Source organism: Cuculus canorus, chromosome 9, assembly GCF_017976375.1.
Source record: "Cuculus canorus isolate bCucCan1 chromosome 9, bCucCan1.pri, whole genome shotgun sequence".
Lineage (NCBI taxonomy): Eukaryota > Metazoa > Chordata > Aves > Cuculiformes > Cuculidae > Cuculus > Cuculus canorus.
In genome coordinates, this window is record NC_071409.1 from 21540745 (window position 1) to 21560266 (window position 19522).

A 19522-nucleotide genomic window follows, 5' to 3' on the forward strand; every position below is an offset into this window, starting at 1 on the left:
GGACATTTACACCAGGATTGATTCCTGGGTGGTCATGTGTGATTCTCTAATTTAGCATATGTTGCAGATCGTCTTCACGGGTATTTTTGCAAGATCTGTGCAAGTACATGGCTTTTTCAATGCCCAGTGTAAGGATGAGGAGTGCAGCTTGGTGACATCTGAGGGGCAAGAATTGCTTGTGCCTGCATTGCACTCGAAAAGCTCAAACTGCGGTAATGATAGCTGGACACTATCAGAGGATACGATTATAGGATAAAGGGTTTAATCTCTTCCCCTTTTCTGCCACCTTGCCGTGCTTCTTGTGACACGTCAAACTGTGTTAAGATTACTAAGACTTTTCCTGGCAGCATATGCAGTGAGAGTCTGCAATTCAGGAGCACATCATTACAGATAATGTGCATCGCTGGCCCAAGATTAGTTTGGTCAGAAAACTTCAGTGAAAAGTTTGTCTTTTATTACACTTTGTTGTTGCTGTTCCTTTGGAATTTGTTTCTTGCTATTCAGAATTCACAGGTGTTTCCTTTTTTAACAAGTGACTGTAGATGGAAGCTCAATTATTTTTCTAGGGACTGTCAGGAACTGTGGCCCTTGTGAGCTCCAAGAGGAAAGGAAGCAAAATGCTAAGTATTGTGGTGAGTGTTAAGCTCTTTTTACTCTAAAGACCAAAGTGTTCCTACTTACTAAGTGTATTCAAGAAACAAGTGGAATTACAGCACTAAGACAGACATTATCAGTGACAAGGTAAACAAAATAGATTTTCAGTTGCTGGTTTTGAATGGACATTCAATCTGCTGCATAAACGTTGGTGCATTTTCGCGTGGTATCATGGTCAAAGGGTCCATCGTACCTGATGGATATAATGATTTTAGAAAATACTTTGTACTATTTCACTAAACTAAAAAGTTTAAAATCCTATATCTAAATAAAGTTATGTCTTTGACATTTTATTATTTCCTAATTGTAACTACTAGACTTTTCACGGTAGGTAATTGCTTTTTTCCCCAAAGCTGACTTAGTCTCCAGGGACCGGGAATGGATGAAATGGAAGCCTGAGAGCCTCAAGTTTTAAAATAAAGAGAATCAAGTATGAGCTACAAGTATAATTCACTTAAATTCCCTTTTTGCTGCTGGGTATCTAATCTCTGATACAGCCACAGTGAAAAATGCTGTGGCGGAATCTGAAAGCAGACTGAGTTATAACCTTTAAGAAAATGCAGGACACTTTCACGGTAAGTGAATTTTCTAATTAAAATGTTAATTGGAAAGATTTTGCCTTGCTTATCAAGGAAAATGTAGTATCCATTTTTCTCTGTTGTTTGCATAGCCATGTGGCATTAATAATTTTGTGTGGTTTTCTACATCTGCTTAATGAGTGACAGAGTTTTCTTAAGTGGTTTGGAATGGGAGAGCAGAAATTCCTGTCAAGGATGTAATGCGGCAAGGATAATAAATATGGTCTGTGAAGGTTAAGATGCAAAACTCAGTCCTGCTTGTAAACTTCTGAACCTCGACAATCTCTGCAGTAGCTATCTCTAAGTACAGTTCCTACACATGTGACACTACAGCTGTAGACAAGTCGTGATCATTTAAGCTAACACTGGTATTTAGGGATCCATGCTGCTATGAGTCTTGTCAAAGACAAATTTAACACAGCTTCCTCTGAAGCCTCACAAAGAGCCTTGGTTGCTGCAGATGATGGGGGGGGATCCTATCTATATCTATCTGATAAGGGGCGAAGGGAAATATAATTAGAGCAGAGTTTTACTTGCATTTTTACATAGTTTTAAATATCAAGACCAAAGCAAACATTTAACAATAAAACCTCGTGCAAGTCGATATTTTTTGTGATAAATACCTGAGTGAAAACTGAGATGTTCGTTTCAAGGAGAAAATAAATATCCACATTACCAAGACACAAAAGCTAAGTGGTTTTTTTTTTCCCTTCCAGTGTAAGAAGAGACCTGTATATCATGAAATACAAGCAATAACAACTGCTGACGATGCCAAAGTAAGTGAAGCTCAACCTGTTGACCTCTTTCTATGTGGGGCTTTTTTTCATGAACATGCAATATCGCTTCTGCAATTCTCTGCCAGTATAGGGAAGCACCTACACTAGCAGAGTAATGCGTAAGGAAAATACAGCTGAAGTGCAAAAAAGTCCTGCTGTAATCATGTCTGTTAGACACAAATTAAACAGTGAGGCTGATGCACTGGAATAATTAGAGATCAAACCTGCCATTTGGCCAATTCTCATTTACTGAGGTGTCAAGCGTGATGCGTAACCATGTACCAGTGCTGCTTCTGCAAGGATGCTGAGCCCAGAGGAACACACACAATGTTCTCATGCTGCCTTTACCAGAGGAGGAAACCATCAGCCTACCCCAAACTGGGCTGGTGTTGCTTTGTTTATCCAGTTCTTGAAACAGTCACTGAGCAGCTGCGGTGTCTGCCTCCATGTTGCATATACTGCAGTTCTAAAATGTTAGAAGAATCAGGTGCAAACCTTCCTGCCTGTTTATTTAGTGATTTTGGTACAAAATCACTCTCTCTTTCTACAGGCCACAAACATGCCTGTTAGTATAAGCTCCTGGGTTCGAAGCAAGCACCTGTGGTCACCGGGCTGTGGGCAGGTGGACTAGAGAGTCTACTTGGATCCCTGCTCTGCCCAAAGCCCTCCTGTGCAATGCAACAACCTTAGCTCAGGGGCCTCACTTTTAGCGCAGCCTTTTCATTTGTTTCCAGCCTTTTCTGCTCCTGTAGCCTTTGAGGCTGTTTAAAATGGATGGAGTTCGTTTGTACAAGGTACACCTACACGCTGCCATTTATTTTCATAGCAGCAGTCACTGGGCTTCATTTTGTGTGTTCAGACTGCAAGCTCCAATTTCAGTTCTCTTCCAAGGTATTAGTCACTGTCCTTCGTACCTAACTTAAGGAACAAGTGGAAAAGTTCATCATCAAAAATGCCTAAAGTAAATGGATTTTACTAGGGGAATGGTCCAGCTGCAAACTACTCTTGCTTCTGTTCATCTCTAGATTGGCTGTCTCTCTGAATCAACTACCTGGAACTACATTTTAGGAGCTGGCAGCTTTGTGGGTTTTCTGACTTTATAAAAGCTGATTCAAAACCTATACCTTCTTCTACCTGTCCCTCGCAGGCAAAACTTCTCATCACTTCTATATTTCCAAAAAGCTATTTGAAGAACAATGTGGTAGAAACGAATTAAAAGCTTGGCCTTTACTTTGTTTTCTTGACCTCTGAAAACTGTCCAAAGTGGTGAGTGTTAGTCTTGTGGGATTTTGGGGGTGGGCAGGGGATGATAACGACAAGTTAATTATACCTTTAAATAACGTCTAAAGAGGTTTTCATTTGAATTAATGAATGCATGGCTACTCACCACAGTAGAAGCTGGATAAGATTTTTGGTTGTATATCTGGTTATTTGGATGACATTGCATCTCTTCTAATTGCCTTTTACTGTACTGTTAGAGCCTAACTGCACAATATACACTCTGTAGGCTAAAGTGTATTGGCACTGTGTGATGTGTGGGGATTTTACATGTTTTGGGTGGTTATGTTTAGGATCAATTGCTAGACTGTTGCTGCTTTGCTGAAATCTCTCTCCTTCCCGTGAAGCAGAGGAGTTGTAAAAGCTGCTGCGTATCTCAGATTTTTGCAGCTGAATTAGCAACAGAAACCAAAGAGAAAATTTTGCATAGATTTTATCCCTGAGCTATTAGAGTTCAAAAAGCCAACACACAATCTACGTTTCTGAAAGGTGATATATCTAAAATTCTTTGTTGTTAGTCTCTGCAGTGAAAGGCTGATTTTCTGCTGACACATCGCAGTGAAAGAACTTGAAGTTAGGCAAAAGAATCATACTGTCAGGAATGGAACTTGAAAACTAGAAGGACAGTGTTTGAAATTCTGTGGCCAAGTATTGAAATAAAGATTGGAATTTCCTTATAAAAAGCACGACACTGGAACATTATTCCTGAGAGCTGCCTTTCAGTATTTTAAGATTTCCACATGTGGCAGAATAGGAAGCCTATTTCTGTAGAAAATTATTGGTGTGTAGGCAAATCTACACCGGTGTTGGCATGACTGTAACTCCTGCTATTTCTTCCTCACTACCTCACAATAACTGCTTCCTAGTTTATGGAACATACCAACACTACATTGTTATGCCTGTAGTTAATAAAGCTGTGTCTTTGTTTTGTAAATGCTATATAATTGCATATCCAAAGTATATCATTTTTTTCCCATGTGTAGACTATCACTCAACAGATAACTATAAGTTGAAAAGGAAAATAAAATCCAGTAGCATTTGCAGGTACAGAGAGGATTCATTTTCCTTTTTCCACGGATCACTGTTGTTAGAGGGATAGTTAGCTTATTGTGGAAAAATCCCTCCTTTGTGCTACAATATTCAATACCCACGTCGGAATTGCTATCAGTGTGGCACTTAGAAAATAAATATAAACCCCCATTAATATCTCTAAAACACCTACTGAATGACAAATCCCTGTTCTTAACTCTTCTCAAAGACAAAAATCAAACATCTTTTTTTTTCACACTGACAGCACATTTGTGGCACCGCAAGATTTATTTCCCTTTTTAAGTGGATTAAGTCATATCTTACAATGCTCATGACACAACTGGAAATGTCTGCTATGAATTGCCAGCCAACATCCCCGTGACCTAGTGGGCAGCTTGAATTTGTACCTGTTCTGGTATGATGAAGTAATAGCTGGATTGGAGCCTGGAAGAACAGAGACACAGGACCATGTGTACTTAGCTGATACTAGACTTGTGCATGCATTTGTTTTGTTCTTATCTTTCTGCTGTATATCTGGCATAAGTGATCCTGGTTTTGTGAGAGCAGTGGTTCAGTTGTTTTGTCTCTAGTTTCAGTGTGGTTTTGACACCAGAGCAAAGACCGGCAGAGAACAAGAATGGCCTTGTCTTAAACGGTGGCTGTAGTTCCATCAGTCCTGACGTTTGTCTGACCCAATCAATGTGCTCGATTTTTTCCGTGCCTCAATTCCCTGTTCATTATTTAAGGAGTACACACAATGGAGCCCTGATCTCGGCTATATTACTGTAATAATAATAAAATTTCTCAAGCATAAAGGAAAGATTTGCAAGCCAATGAGTGCAACATTTTAGAGTGCTACATAGTCTTTAGCATGAGAAGCTCATCTTAATATGAGCAAAGGCAAATTGCTTACAGTATGGGAACACTCAAGAGCTGGGCGATATCCTTTAAATATTTTAGAATGGAGATAAAATAAATATCATTCAGCTAAAGTTCTCAGGTAGCTTTGTGCGTGGATTTTATTGCCAGAAGAAAATCAGAGAAGCAAATACTGGGGGAAGAGTAGTCATAATTTGCAGAAAATGGTTGCCTGAAAGGTGAAAGTGTTTTCTATCCCATTAAAATGTCTACTGCATGTTTTCTTCCTGAAGCAGGAAAATTCAAACATATCCTAAATTGCTCATTCCCCATGGTGCCGGATGGAATTGATCTATGGTTCCCTGCAGCTGCGCACTGCTCTGTGAGCTGTGATGTTGTTTGGACATCTTACAGCCACCCATTGCTACTGCCCACATGCCCTTTATCTCTTGGCTTCAGGAGGTGCCATCTGCAAGTATCCTAACATGCATCTTCCTACAAGACAATGCTGACATAGATGTCATCTTCATTCCAGATGCAAGGGGCTTCTAGGGCTGCTGTATAATGTGCTAGCTCCCTTATCCTGAAGAGAGGGATGGGTACCAAAAGGGGTTTTTACCCACCCTCCCTATATGTTTAAATAGGTTTTATTTATGTCATAGATATCATTTCTGAGCTTCATTGTTTTTTTCTAAAGATCGAGAGCTTGATCAAAATGCCATCTTTAGCATCTTTTCTTTTTTTAAGACGACAGTAGAAGCTCTTCATCTTTATGAAAAATTTTTCTTAGGTAGTCTCTATTTCAAACTTATTCTGGAAACAGAAAAACAGCGTTTTTTTTAATTTACTGTAATACTGAAAGCTGTCAGTTCAGAGTGGGGTCTTGTTACACTTCATTTTGTGCTGAGATGCAAGACAAATTAGAGGTGAAAGAGCTTGGAGTTCAAAACAGTATGACTCACAGAATCGGAAAGGGAAGAGTTTTGCCAAAAATCATTGACACAATGTAAGTAGAAGGTAGGTTTCTTTTGTCCAAACTATTGAATTATGTTTTTGTAGACCAACCTCTTGCCCTTTGGGCAAGGGCAAAAAGTACTGTTGTTTGATTTCAGTGATAAAGACTGTTAGGACAGAATGTTACAGAAAAATAATTTAAAAATAAAATAACTTGCTGTATCACTTTTAATATAAATAACTTTTAAAAAATCCCTTGATGTAAGGTGATGACGATGGAGAACGGACTAACCTTTGACTTCAAGCTGTAGCGTGGTCATGTACTCTGCCTCTTCCTAATCCTTGGTTAGCATTACATGCAGATACCAGGGTGAAAGCAGCGGAGAGCAGGGCAAACTGGCTTTGTTAAAATAATCTTTAGCTTCAGAGCCTATTCACAGTAGATGACAAATTCTGCTGCTCAAATTCTATTAAAAATTTCATTTAAAAATTACGTTTCGTAATTAAGACAAGTTGACTGAAGATGTATGGAGTGGAGGAAGGAAAACATCAGAGGAAGATGGTGGTGTCAGAAGGGCCAGAAGAAAATGGTTTTACATTTAGCATCCCTGAAGGTTGGACTTGCGGCCCCAACACTGAAGATGCAAATACTGTCTTTGTGGTTAAATACGTGCTACAATATGCCAAGTTCTTTGTGTGCTTTTGCTTAATCAAGGTTTAAATACTTGTGTCTGTTGAGAATGAAAAAAGGAACTGATGCTTATCTTGGGAAATCGTTGCTCTAATACTTTCTAGATATCGTATGCATGCAGTAACTAACTTACTGGTTTTTTTTTTTTCTCTTTACTAGAGAATAATGCTTCTAAGCAGCCTGTCCACCTATAGCCCTGAAGACAACATTTTGAGAGTCCTGTTGTGGAAGAGAGAAAGGCTTTTTTTCATATCTTAGTGAGTCTAGGCCAGATTGCTTTGACGCAGAACATCTCAGGAGTATCTCTTGATTGAAAAATGATTGTGGTCACTAGTGTATGAGCCACGAGAAAGCATTCCGTGATTATTCTTCTGAAACAGAGTAGATGAAGCATTACCAACCCTTTTAGAGTCAGGGAAGTATTTTATAATTATAATGGACAATGGTAAGGTGACATGGAAAAGTAGATGTATGATTCCGGCCACCTCTCTTCACAGAATTTGTCTCAAATGGAAATGAGACCAGAGAAGTGCAGCTGAGAAGATAAGCAAACTGATAAATCTTTTTGTGAAGGAGGGTTAAGGGTTTGGCTCGTTCAAAATCTAATCAAGGTCAGAAGAGAGATGAATCTCTCCTTAAACATTTGGGATAGGTAGTTGGAGAATGGTTTCAGCTAGACGCTGATGTGATTGTATTAATTACTGTGACTGTATGATCAGTTGGGTTAGTACTAAAAGTGGGGCTTCCTCCTTATTTGAGGAAGAAGTTGTTTATTATTTGGAACACCTTAGAGCAAAAAGAACCCTAATGGCTTTAGGATGGAATTTGACTTCTTGGAAGGCATTGTGTAACCAAGCGAGAGGGTTTCTGGGGACAGGAAATTACATAAAGTCTATAAATACCTGAGGCTTATCTATACGTAAGGGAGGAGGGTTAAAGGTTGTCGGGTTACTGCTATCCACACAAATACTTGAGCTGTACGCATCACAAGCTTTTACTGGTCAGTGGTTGGGGCCTGGAATTCACTTCTCCCCTTCCTTGAATAGTCCAGTTTCCTTTTTTATTTATTTTTGGTGTACACGTGTGTGACAGAGGGTATATTCAAGCTTTTCTGACTTTCTCATTGAATACTGTGGCTGCAGCCTGCTAGAGATAGTGCTGGTGGTTCTGTTGGTGTAAATGCTTAAGCACCTGCATAGTAAAAACTCATTGTGTATGTGATGTACCACAGGGGTGTAGGGGAACGGTAATTCCCTTTATCGTTCTATAGAGCTCTTTATAAATTATAAATTGCTTGGAAGGAGGTTGTGACCTGGAATGTGTGATGATATATTGAATAGATATGCTGCAGCTCCATTCTTGTGTAAAGCTAAGTGAGCTTCTTCGACCACAAAATTGTTTTGGAATAGGAAGTGCCACTTTGGAGTGATTGAAACAACCTATAAAAATGGTCAAAGTTTATACTTAACTTTAGGTGAATAAGAGTGTATACAGGGGAATATTATTTTTTAACAAAATTAAGATTGAGATTATGTAGCTGAACACTTGCAAAAGAAAATTTTGCTCTTTAAAAAAAATACATTTAGAAATTTAATTTTTAGGCATCGACAAAAAAAAATCTGAATTAAAACATTTCTAGCAGAAAAAAACTTGGCATTCAGCTTGAAGGCTTTTTGTACAACATGGTGAGAAAAATGATTTTGTTTTGTTTCCTTTTGACTTCAGGTTTCAGCCACCAAGCTGGAACACGAGTTACTCTATCTCTTACTGTCTCCCACGTGAAAAGATTTTGTTGATTACTTAGCACCTTAGAAAATCAGGTTATATTTACATTTCCTAAAGTAGAGATCCTCATTCTCATGAGTGAAGTAAGTTATTCTTCAAATATATAATTTGCAGTCCATAGTACCATGATGTTAATGTAGAATACTGACTAGCAGAAATAGCAATAAGAAAGTATTAGTAGAATTGATATTAGAATTAGTTGTGATTTTTTTCACAAATATTAATAAGCTGAATTTCACTTTATTTCTTATTTGTATTTAACATAAAAATGAGAGCCAGCATTTGCTAGTATAGATAGTAAATCTGAACACTTTTGTGTCAGCTTCAGAGCTCTCCCTATATATTCAAAGACAGGCTATTAAGATTTATTATTTGAATGTGTTTTATTTTGTTACAAATGTGTTATTTCAATCAAGATATTTTGGGATCTTTAAAAACTTGTCTTTAAAGAATCTTTAAAATCTCTGAATAAAGCTGGTTTGGCTCCTTGGTAAACACAGTTTTAGATTTGTGAACAACAGAAAACATACTGTAGTTATTTTCTTGCCCTTTTAGAGTCTCCAGGGGGAAAGGGGTCAACTGACAAGAGATTAGAGCAGATGCTGCTACCGCTTGGTAGCAATAGTAACCAGTAACTGATTCATGGAAGTTTCTGTATAATCCATTTTATTAGAGGGACAGGTAAATTATTGAATGCATTATTTTTCCTTTGTGGTGGCTCTTCTGTGGCTGTTGGTTTTGTAAGTAAACAGATTTGCTTCTTTAACCCAAATTCCAGTCTTTACAGAAAAGACTACTGGAGTGCTTGTGCAGAAGCACCGCTACATACGAGCTTTGAGATAGAGCTTGTGATCACTATGAAGTCATGCTAACATTTTGAGATACTAAGGTTATAATTTGATTAAAAAATACATAATAGTTTTTAATTAATTTTAAAATGAAAAAAAATCTTATTGAGTAAATGAGAAGGCAGGCTTTTCATTCTTCTTCTCAGAATCTTTCACAGAACATATCTGGGTTTTTGTAAACCTAGGGGATTTTTTTTTTGTAAGGCTTTCTAGGTAGAGGGAGGTTGTGATGGCATTCATATATATTTTACAGTAATAAATGGGGTGGAAAAAATTTAGTCAGGTGAAAGGACAGTACTGACCCAAGAACATATATAAATTGGCCTGGAATGATTTAGGTATGCAATTATCATTAGGGCAGCTAGTTTTTGCACAGCTGTCCAGTGGGAACCTTAAGAAGAAAATGCAAACTATCAAACAAGAAAATGTCCAGTTGGCATTACTGCATTTAAATGAGAGATTATTAAACTTCTGTAAAGACTTCATAATACACTGCTCACAGCATCAGAGCTTTCGACCCACTGGCTGAGGAAGTTTGTTCTAGTACTGTACCTGTGTGTGACCTGAATGAAATGCAAAAGAAGGAAGGAAATATATTGCTGTATCATAAGATGATGGAAATTGCAGGAGGAAAAATTCCCTCTCATGTCATTTAGTCCATTCCCTTGGCAGCACAGAACATGAATTCAGTCTCGCTGTTAGAGCTTTTTCTAATATTCAGGATAAATTACCCTCATCCTTGCTGCATACCATTCGTCACATTCATAATCATTGTACTACACTAAATAGATTTTTTTCTATTTATGTTGGCTGCCTTCATTGACTCTCATGCTTAGTCACCCCCTTATTTGTCACACACCCAAGTTATACGTGTTTAGGTCTTTCAATCTCTCCTAAGAAAACCCTCTTTTGTCTTATTAAGGAAAATAGCCACAGCAGTAATACTAAAATGTGAAGAACTGCCTCCCTATAAGAAGGGATCTCCATGCTGCAGTTGGTGAAACTACTTTGAGAAAAGTCCTGATTTGAAATTTGAAGGTTGATGCAACATTGTCTTTTTTCCCCCTTCCTCGAGTTAGATCTCTTTGTCAGGTGCAAGTTACTGTCTTCACTACTCTAGAATCATCAAATCATAGAACAGTTTGGGTTGGAAGGATCTTAATAATCATCTAGTTCCAATCCCCCTGCCATGGGCAGGGATATCCCACTGGCTCAGGCTGCCCAAGTCCCATCCAACCTGGCCTTGAACACCCCAGGGATGGGGCAGCCACAGCTTCCCTGGGCAACCTGGGCCAGGGCCTCACCACTCTCATGGTGAAGAAATTCTTCCTTATGTCTTGCCTAAATCTGCCCCTCTCCAGTTTTTACCCATTTGCCCTAGTTTCATTGTTCAGCCCGTTCCTCTAAGAAGAAGGCTGTAAATTTTTTTTTCTTGAATGATCAAATTATCTTTCCCCTCAGAATATCACATTATTGCAAAAGCAGTTATAATTGCTGGAGTATGTGCAGATTCAACTAATTATTTAGGATGTAAGAATTCTTTCATTTTGCTTCACACAAGATAACGTAGGGGGACAGATCCCTGTGCAATGAAACTCCCAAACCATGGAGGTTGTGATGCTGTGTACCTGCCAGGAGGCTCCTTGGAGAACATTTTGCTGAGTATCTGGGTACTGCCTAAAAATTATTTCTCCAAAAGGGATAAGACATTGTCAGACAGCTGAAAAACAAATGCTGTGCTTGTAAAAACAGATCTAGCATTGCAGTTTTCAGAGCAATATCTGACTTTTCCCCTTTTGTGCACTACCATAAAGAAATGTCTTCCATCTCACACTGCTCCTTTTCCCTGGTTTTCTCCTCTATGAAGTTTTTAATTTGCTGCATAGTTTGATGTTATGGAAATTACTTTAACATTACCTTTTAGTCAGACATTCTCTGAGGAGCATGACTTACAATAGAATTTAGTTAGAAATGAGTTTATGTCTCTGTAACAAACTGCAAATTACCAAGCTTGTGAAGCACAACTTTTCATAAATGCCACTTACAACCTTGCAGATTCGAGTCCTCCGGCAAGAGTCAGGCTTTTAAACTTCATCATTTGTCTTTCCATACAAAATGCAGAGCCAAAATTAAGAATGCATTTGGGTTTTAACTAGAAAAAATAACATGGGGATTTCTTGGGTCGTTTGATCCTGTCATCATCACACTGTAGAGTACCTATGTATTTGTGGAAGAATTATTCCTGTATACTGTAAACATCAGATGCTTTGCTGAGTGAAGAATAACTGGCCCATGAGCATGGACAAAATTGAGGTAATTTATGAGAAACTACATCAGAACTGTGTTTAGAAAGAAGCGGCAGTGGTTTAGAAGTAGTGGTTCCAGATCAGTTATCAGCATTCACTCTTTCTATATGGCTCCTAGCTATATAATCCACATATAGCGTATAGCAGGGCAGCGTGTTTCACCACAGTTCTTGGGCCATTCTGAAACAGAGAATCTCCTACAACTTTTAGCCTATAGGGTCAATGCCACTGAAGACCTTGCAGGATTAAATGCATGTGAGCAGTCTTGAACTGAAGCATGAGCACTGGGGATTTTGCCGGATCCTGCATCTCTGGGACTTATTCAAGCTAAAGGAAATTCATTCTAATGTGAAGAACAGCTTTAATGGTCTTGGTATCAGCCTGCAGGTGAAGTTTAATATCTTTCTTAATTACGTGCCTGGTTCTGTACGGATCAATTTCTTATTTTTTTCCCATAGTTGCATATAATTCTTCATTAAATGCCTTTATTTCAAGTGCAACCGGTGTTATTAATACATTAGCGCTGTTGGAGAGAGAGAGAGAGAGAGAGAGTCTAATTTACAACTATGTGTTTCAGTACTACCCAAGGAGTTTATGCTCTTGCTTTCTACTTTCATCTTAATTATTATGCTAAAAATTTTCAAGTTAATTCTCTCTGCTAATTCACCATGATTTATTATGGTGGCTGTGACTGTGTATTGTACCAATATTTCTTTTACCTATGTGTGTATTACCCATCAGAGTGAATTATCGCATCAGTTAAGTGTTCAAAAGACAAATCAGCTTGCAAGAAGAGAAGATTTGGTTTGGCAAATAAGTTTGGTGAGATTTTAGGTAATCCAATACGGAATTAAAATAAGAAAATATTATCTATGATTCCACTGTAATAAATATTTAGATTATAAAAAAGATATCAAGGTTGTCGTCACTCATATCTGATAGTTCATTAAGTAAAATTTGTCTTTTCTGGATGGCAGAAAGGGATCCAGGGAAAATGCGTGGTGAGCCCTTCTGGAAGGAGCCCGAGTGTCGATTACTTGTCTGCATTTAGTTATTGATTACTTGCAGCTATATGTTTCTAGGAATGTTGCAAAGAATGGATCCCTTGTCATCCCTGCAGAATGGGCAATTTCCTGTGATGTGTAGCAGTTATTGCCATAGGCTTATTAAAAGCTCTTTACAACGTACCAAGTAAATATTGGTTTAGAAATCGCCTATTCATTTATCTGCACAATAGACCATGATATTTCTGTCTGTGTTGCTAGTCTCTTGCATCAGTCCCTGTACAATTCCACAGGAGAGTTTTACTGTATCGCTCCCTAACTGACCTTGTTGGTTGCAGAACTCAGATATAAGATTTCCAGGTCTTTGGAGATTCTTGCAAAATATAGGTCTGCCAGTGCTGATGTTTCCACTTTTCTCTAATAACTCTAACTTCTTTCTGTGTGCAAGAAATTTTATGCATAATGGCTTAGCTTCTTCTCATTTGCCTGATTATGAAACAAATACGTTTCAATGCAGACACATCAAATGAGAAAGGCATGAACTGTGGAAAAGAAAATGAGTGTGATTCATTAGCGGAGACGTTGCGTTGAGATCAGAAACAGGACCGGTGCCCTTTACCTACTTCGTGACCTTGGATAAAGCACCTCTTTGCTTTTTTTCTCACCCTTTGAACGTGCAGTACATAAGCTTGTCTAGACAAAGATTGTGTCTTAAGAATAGATGACTAGAAGGGCTAATGGGGATCGTTGAGCTGATTCCCTTGCAATCGCAGGCAACTGCACTAAGTGGTTTTTTTCAGGTGTCCCTGCTGTCCTGCCTCACAGCCACGTACATCAGAAGTCACAAACATCTCTGCAGCTCCATACAGCAAATGTAATATCTTCTGCAAAGAAATGCAAAAGCCACAAAATACAATGTGCCAGAGTAGGAACAGGATCTCACTGGAATGTATTGTGTAATCATGCAATAATAGGGCCCTACTTATTGATACAGAAGAAATAATAATGGGAAATGGAGGTTGGCACCTCTTTATAAAGCAAACCAAAATGTGTTTAGTGGTAAATGAGGAAAATAGTAAGCAAGGCAAACCTTCTGCAGTGTGAGCTGTTGGTTTCTGAATCCTGTTCTGAAGCAAAAACTGCAGATAATTGGTGATTTCTCTATTATGTTCACAGGTGTTGAGGATCTGGGGCATTCAGCATCAGCTGTGTATCCAGAAGACTGCTGGCTTGTTCCCAGAGATCTGAAATCCCATTATTCTCTCTGTTTTAATGAAGCTCAGAGATGCCCCTTTATTTCAGTTAATAATGAACTGATGTTACTGGAAATGAAGCAGGAAATGAGTAGAAGGGTCAGAGGCAGTGAGAAAACTTAATTGTGTGCTTTGCAATTCGATCTTGAAGCAGTTAAAGGAAAAAGGCAAACTGACCCTTTTGCGTTCCCCTGGACAAAAGCTTGAAGGTGTGTTCTTGCGAGACGTTTCAGAGAGTTCAGAGAAACAACTCTTTGCATAGGAAATTATCTCATGCTGATGTAGCCTTACTGGGATGCTTTGTGACACTCCCTGGAGAGACATATGAGTAGTCTGCTTCTCCCAAATTTTAGTAGAACTGGCACACTAGCTGAAGTTCTGCAGCCTTTCATTTTTGAAAGAGGTTTAGTTTCTGACAAAGGTTGTGTGTTTCAAAGAAATACAAAATCTTCGTGTGTCTGGTGCTTCAGTGAAATGACCATCATAGAAATCAAACTCCTAATCTGAGACATTTGAGGGTTATTTCTGAGGAAAGCTAGATTTCATGTGGCTGACACCTGCAAATGAACTTGGTTATAAAATTCCTTTTATTGCCACCTTTCTGTGTCACCGAGGTTAATTCTGAAATATGCATGAAATCTAATTATTGCAGACCCATTTCTGCTAGCACGTTTTACACAAGTGGCTCACAGTGGCAGACCTGGGTGTATTCACACTAAAATGATTCGGTTAAATGTAATACCACTTGGTATGCAGCATGAGTGTTGTTTGTCTTCACAGTACTTTAATGATGCACTGCAGTCTTTCGTATGGAAGCACTACCTGCATCTCAATGAAGAGTCAGGGTTGCTATAGAGGGAAACGCCTCTGATAATGTTTTCTAGAGCTCAGCCCAAACAGTGTCTCTTATCTACTGCTTGAGATGCAAACCTTAGAGCATATTGTGTTCTGATACAAGGTATTATGACTTTTTTTTTATCACTTTGTCTGGTGCAAATGAATGTTGATAACATAGGAGCACTGCTACAATCTGATTACAAAGAAAAAGAGAGAGGAAAAAAAACCAACACAACAAAACCCCAGACCAAAGAAAAACAGCCAGTGATCTAGTTTGCTGTCGAAGCCATCCATCTGTGCCCACCTGCCTGAAAGCACAATTCAGAATCCTCTCCCTCTGGACTGAGTGCTTTCAGGTTAGAGAAATGAAAGTTTCTTAAAGCTTTAAGAGCAATTAAGATTATTTTAAACTCTGTTTACAAGAAGCTACTTTGCTGTTTTCTTAATTGGGACATTAATGCAACCTCTTCATAGGAGCCTGTACAATTTGCAGTTGTCCCTTTGCAATTTTTTTTGGACTTGGTGCTGAAACAGCTTTTAGAATCTTTGGAGCTTATACTGGTAAATTGTAGGCTGAATTCTTTTTCCTAAACAGCTTTTTGTGCACTTTAAATCTATCATGATATTCAAGCATAGCTTGTATTTGGATTGGGCTTTAAAGGAGAGATCAGTATTTGAGAGTTTTCCTGTCTCGGGAAGCAGAATCAAAATGCCGCTTGCCAGCATGTAAGTGGAAAATTGCTTGTCTCTAGCTCAGTATCGATGCATCCATAACAGAAAAACAGCGGTGTAGGCTTAGAGCCAGATGAGGGAACAGCAACCTTCTGCAAGATCCTCCAGAAACACGTGTATGGACTAAGGGAGCAGATAAGGAGATATAGGACTTGGTTTTGCTGTTGGGATAAATGGGCTACTGAAGGGAACCATTTTCAGCTATGGCAGGAAAGCCTAACTCTTTGCAGTGGCTGAAGAAGCTACAGAAAAATCTGATTCTTTAGCCCTGCCATCCTACCTGGCTTTCAGTAAGGACTGTTGTATTTTGCCAGTGCAAATCCTCTCCTATTTATAATTGACTTAGAGTTCTTCCTTCATTATTCCTAATAAAACATATTTATGCATTTATTGTCAGAGTAGCAGAAGTTCCCTGGGCAATGGGCCAATTCCTGTATGGTTTCTGTTTAAGACTTCAAAGCAATTTGGAATATTAAGTATAAAATTAATTTTGTTGTTAATAAAGTTTTACTCAGCAAGAGGAACATATTTTTTTCAAGGTATACATACCTTGAAAGTTCAATTTCAAGTTTAGGTCTTGAAATTGACGGCTCTATGAGCCACAAAATCAGAATCAAAAGGAGCGGATGACTAATTCCCTTAAGACAGGAAGAACACTGGCTGTTTTATTTTAGGGAGAAAAACATCTATAAGGATTTTTCTGGTAGTAGTATTCGAAAATGAGATGTATGTCTTATTTGGATATTAAGTTTGTTCTCGTGTAACACTGAAAAGCTAAATACCCAAAGCACAGACAGTAATTTGTGATACAAAATGCTGCCGAGAGGGCAATACCCAAAGAGCACCACTGAGAAGCTCCTGACTTGGAGACCTGTGTCAGGTCTTCATCTTAGTTTCTTTAGGCTATACACTTCTTTCGGCCTCTTGCTGCATATTTCTCATGCTTACAACAGGAGTAGTGGATAAGTTGCATTTGGTGAAGGGGAGAAAGGGTAGTTTTTCCTTCAGGTTTCTAAAATATTGCTATATAAAAGTTCATGGAAAAAAAATCTGGCACTGGCCAACTAGAAACACCTACTGCTGAGACAGGCTGGGCTTTCTATCAAGAGTATTACATTGTGAAATTAAGCCTAAGTTTAAAATTTAAAAAGAAAAACAACAAACAATCCTGTTATAAGTTGGGGAAAATGGTAGTTATTGATTGTTAGATGTCTTTTTGCTTGCTGTGTACCATTTATCCAGCTTTCTTATTTGTTCACACAACATTTCATGTAACTACTGGAGAGGCTCCGAGGAACAAGGTAAGGTATTGCTGTGTGGTGATTTGGGAAAAAAAAATGCTTTAATGCCACGGCTAATCCTGGCTGCAATGAACATCATGGTTTTACCAGGAAATCTTGCATTTTAAGTTGATTTTTCTAAAATCAAACATTTCTTTAAGAAAGCTTGTAATAAAATAATACTTATGCAAAAGAGAACAGAATCGTCTCCAAAAAGCTTAAAATACAAGCCTGGTAGTCTATTTAGAGGCGTATAAATGGATGTGATCTAGATTACAGATTTAATTCCCTCAGATAATTAGGGTGGTATATGTCTAGATTTAAACCTCATTTCTTGGCCGGTGGATTGTGGTTTTTTATTACCAAAGCTAGTTTTGCCTTTTAGTATCTGTAGTCATGCTTGGATGTGAAGATAAGTACATCTAGGGCAAGTACCTGTGAAACGGTGGTTTTGGGGCTCTAAAGATACATCTTCCCTTACACTGATGTATTGCCCTTTGATATTCCCTGCCCTGTGATTTATTGTCCTCTCTGCTATTTAATCTTCTATTCATTCAATTTTAGATGCTGATTTTCTCAAACTGGTCAGTGTCAGTGTTCCAGTGAGTACATATAGTGAGTTTGACACGTTCAACATTATCTATTGAATAGATACAGAATTGTAAAATATAAGATTCATTTCTTATCACACTGGGACACGCGGAGGGCCAGCCATTGGTTCCATTTCCACCAGCACGTCTTGCAAAAAACAAGTTATTCAGTTAAGATACTGTCTGCCTGACTTAAAACCAAGATTTAACTATGCAGCTATACACTGAAAATTGTTTGCAATTAATAATAATACCTGTTTTTAAAGAAATTGTTTAAAGGATGAAAAAAACCCTCTTTTAACCTCTCATCCAGAAAAGTGTTTTTTGCAAAAGCTAGGAAGTGAAGCATAGAATTTAATGCTAAATTTAATGCTACCTTCACCATCCCAAGTGATCATATCCTGAGCTGCTCCCACACTGACCATGGGCAAGATTGAATAAGCAGAAACAACAGTCTGCTAACTTTGTGAAATCCTTGTTAGGTCAAATAAGTCTTGTATTTTTCTGCTTTGTTAATCAAATCTTACAGGAACAATAACAAAATTTCATTCTTTAGTTTCTAGAAGTTATGTGGAGCCGTAACAGTAACTGCTTAGTCCTAAACTGTTTTCCTCACCTTTCTGACTTTCTCTCATATTGTGTTACAACTGCATTTTCTGTGTCTGTTATGCCTTTTATCTGACAATCGTGACATAGTCAGCAGCAGCGGAGCTTATATTTCTTGGTGTCAGTTCTTTTCATTTTTTTTCTTCTACTTCTTTATCACTGGATATGAACTACTCTCTCACACTCCTTGTTTAAATTACCTCAGGTGAGCTGATCATAAGCCTCTGCCTACCAGACGCTAACTACAGAGGAGATGTGGGGTCTGAGGAAGCAGCCCTGTGCCATTAAAAGTTGTTCTAACACGTTAAAGAGTTGGGGTAATATAGTCTACATTAATTCCTCGAATAATTTATTCTAAACCAATGTTCTCCTAAAAGAAAAAAAAAAAAAGCTTTTTAATAAAAGATTTTTAAAAAGATTTCTAGTCTAACTAGATTTTTCTTCCTGCAATTTCAGGTCTCCAATGCTTGCCTGTCCTCCTGTGGTCAGGGACAACAGGTGATTCCCTTCTCGCAGTTCAACAGCCTTTAGGTAGCTGGGGATTGTTATTGTACCTTTACTCAGTCCCCTCTCTGCTAAAATAATCACATACTTATGCCTTTTTGCTCTCCTTGATCCCCATCTTCTCTAGATATCTGTCTGGCACTGTACTGGTTTTGCAGTGGAAGGATTACCAGATCTAATATTTCACAGTCTTGCAGATGTGTAGTATATCATTAGCTGCCTGGTTTTGTAAGAGAATATCAGCTGCAATAATAACGACTTCTAATTCTTTCTCCACTGGCAGATAGTACCTCCCAAACCCATGTCACGGGATCTTATCCATCATCCAGTTGGCAAATGAAGTCACCAAAGAGAGCCAGACCTCTGCCCGCCTGCTGACACGCAGTGACGTAGCGTGCCCTCACCCTTTGGTGGTAAATCACGATGACTATCCACCTGCTTTGCTTCTCTCCTGTAATAGTTTCATCTTGACAGCTAATTAGGAGAGTGTCTGCCTAATACTAAGATTCATGAAATTAACTGCTTCTTTCTACTATGTTACTGTGAGAGGAGATGAGATACGCATTGTTCTGGATGAGTGAGTGATGGCCACTGCTCACCTCTTGCTGCCCTTTGCTGCTTACCAGTAGTGTGCTTAGGTTATTCCTGATCATGTTTTTTTTCTGGGTCAGAAGTAATGCTGTCTGGTTTTACTTTTGTCATCTATTTTCTCGCTGTTCTAGAAGATGTGGAGAACAATTGCCTTTTAAAGTTTCCTGCTATTGTGCTTTTTTTTTTTTTACTCATGATTCCTCAATAGGGATTGTTAAGATTTTGAGGTTCACTGGTTGGACTTTGAAAACACCCGTCTTGTCTGATTATGATCTGAGCTAATTCAGGGAGAGCTTTTGCCCTTCTGTCACTGGTGTTACCCTCCTGCTTGACAACTTTAATAATGTTAATTAAATAATGCATTGAAC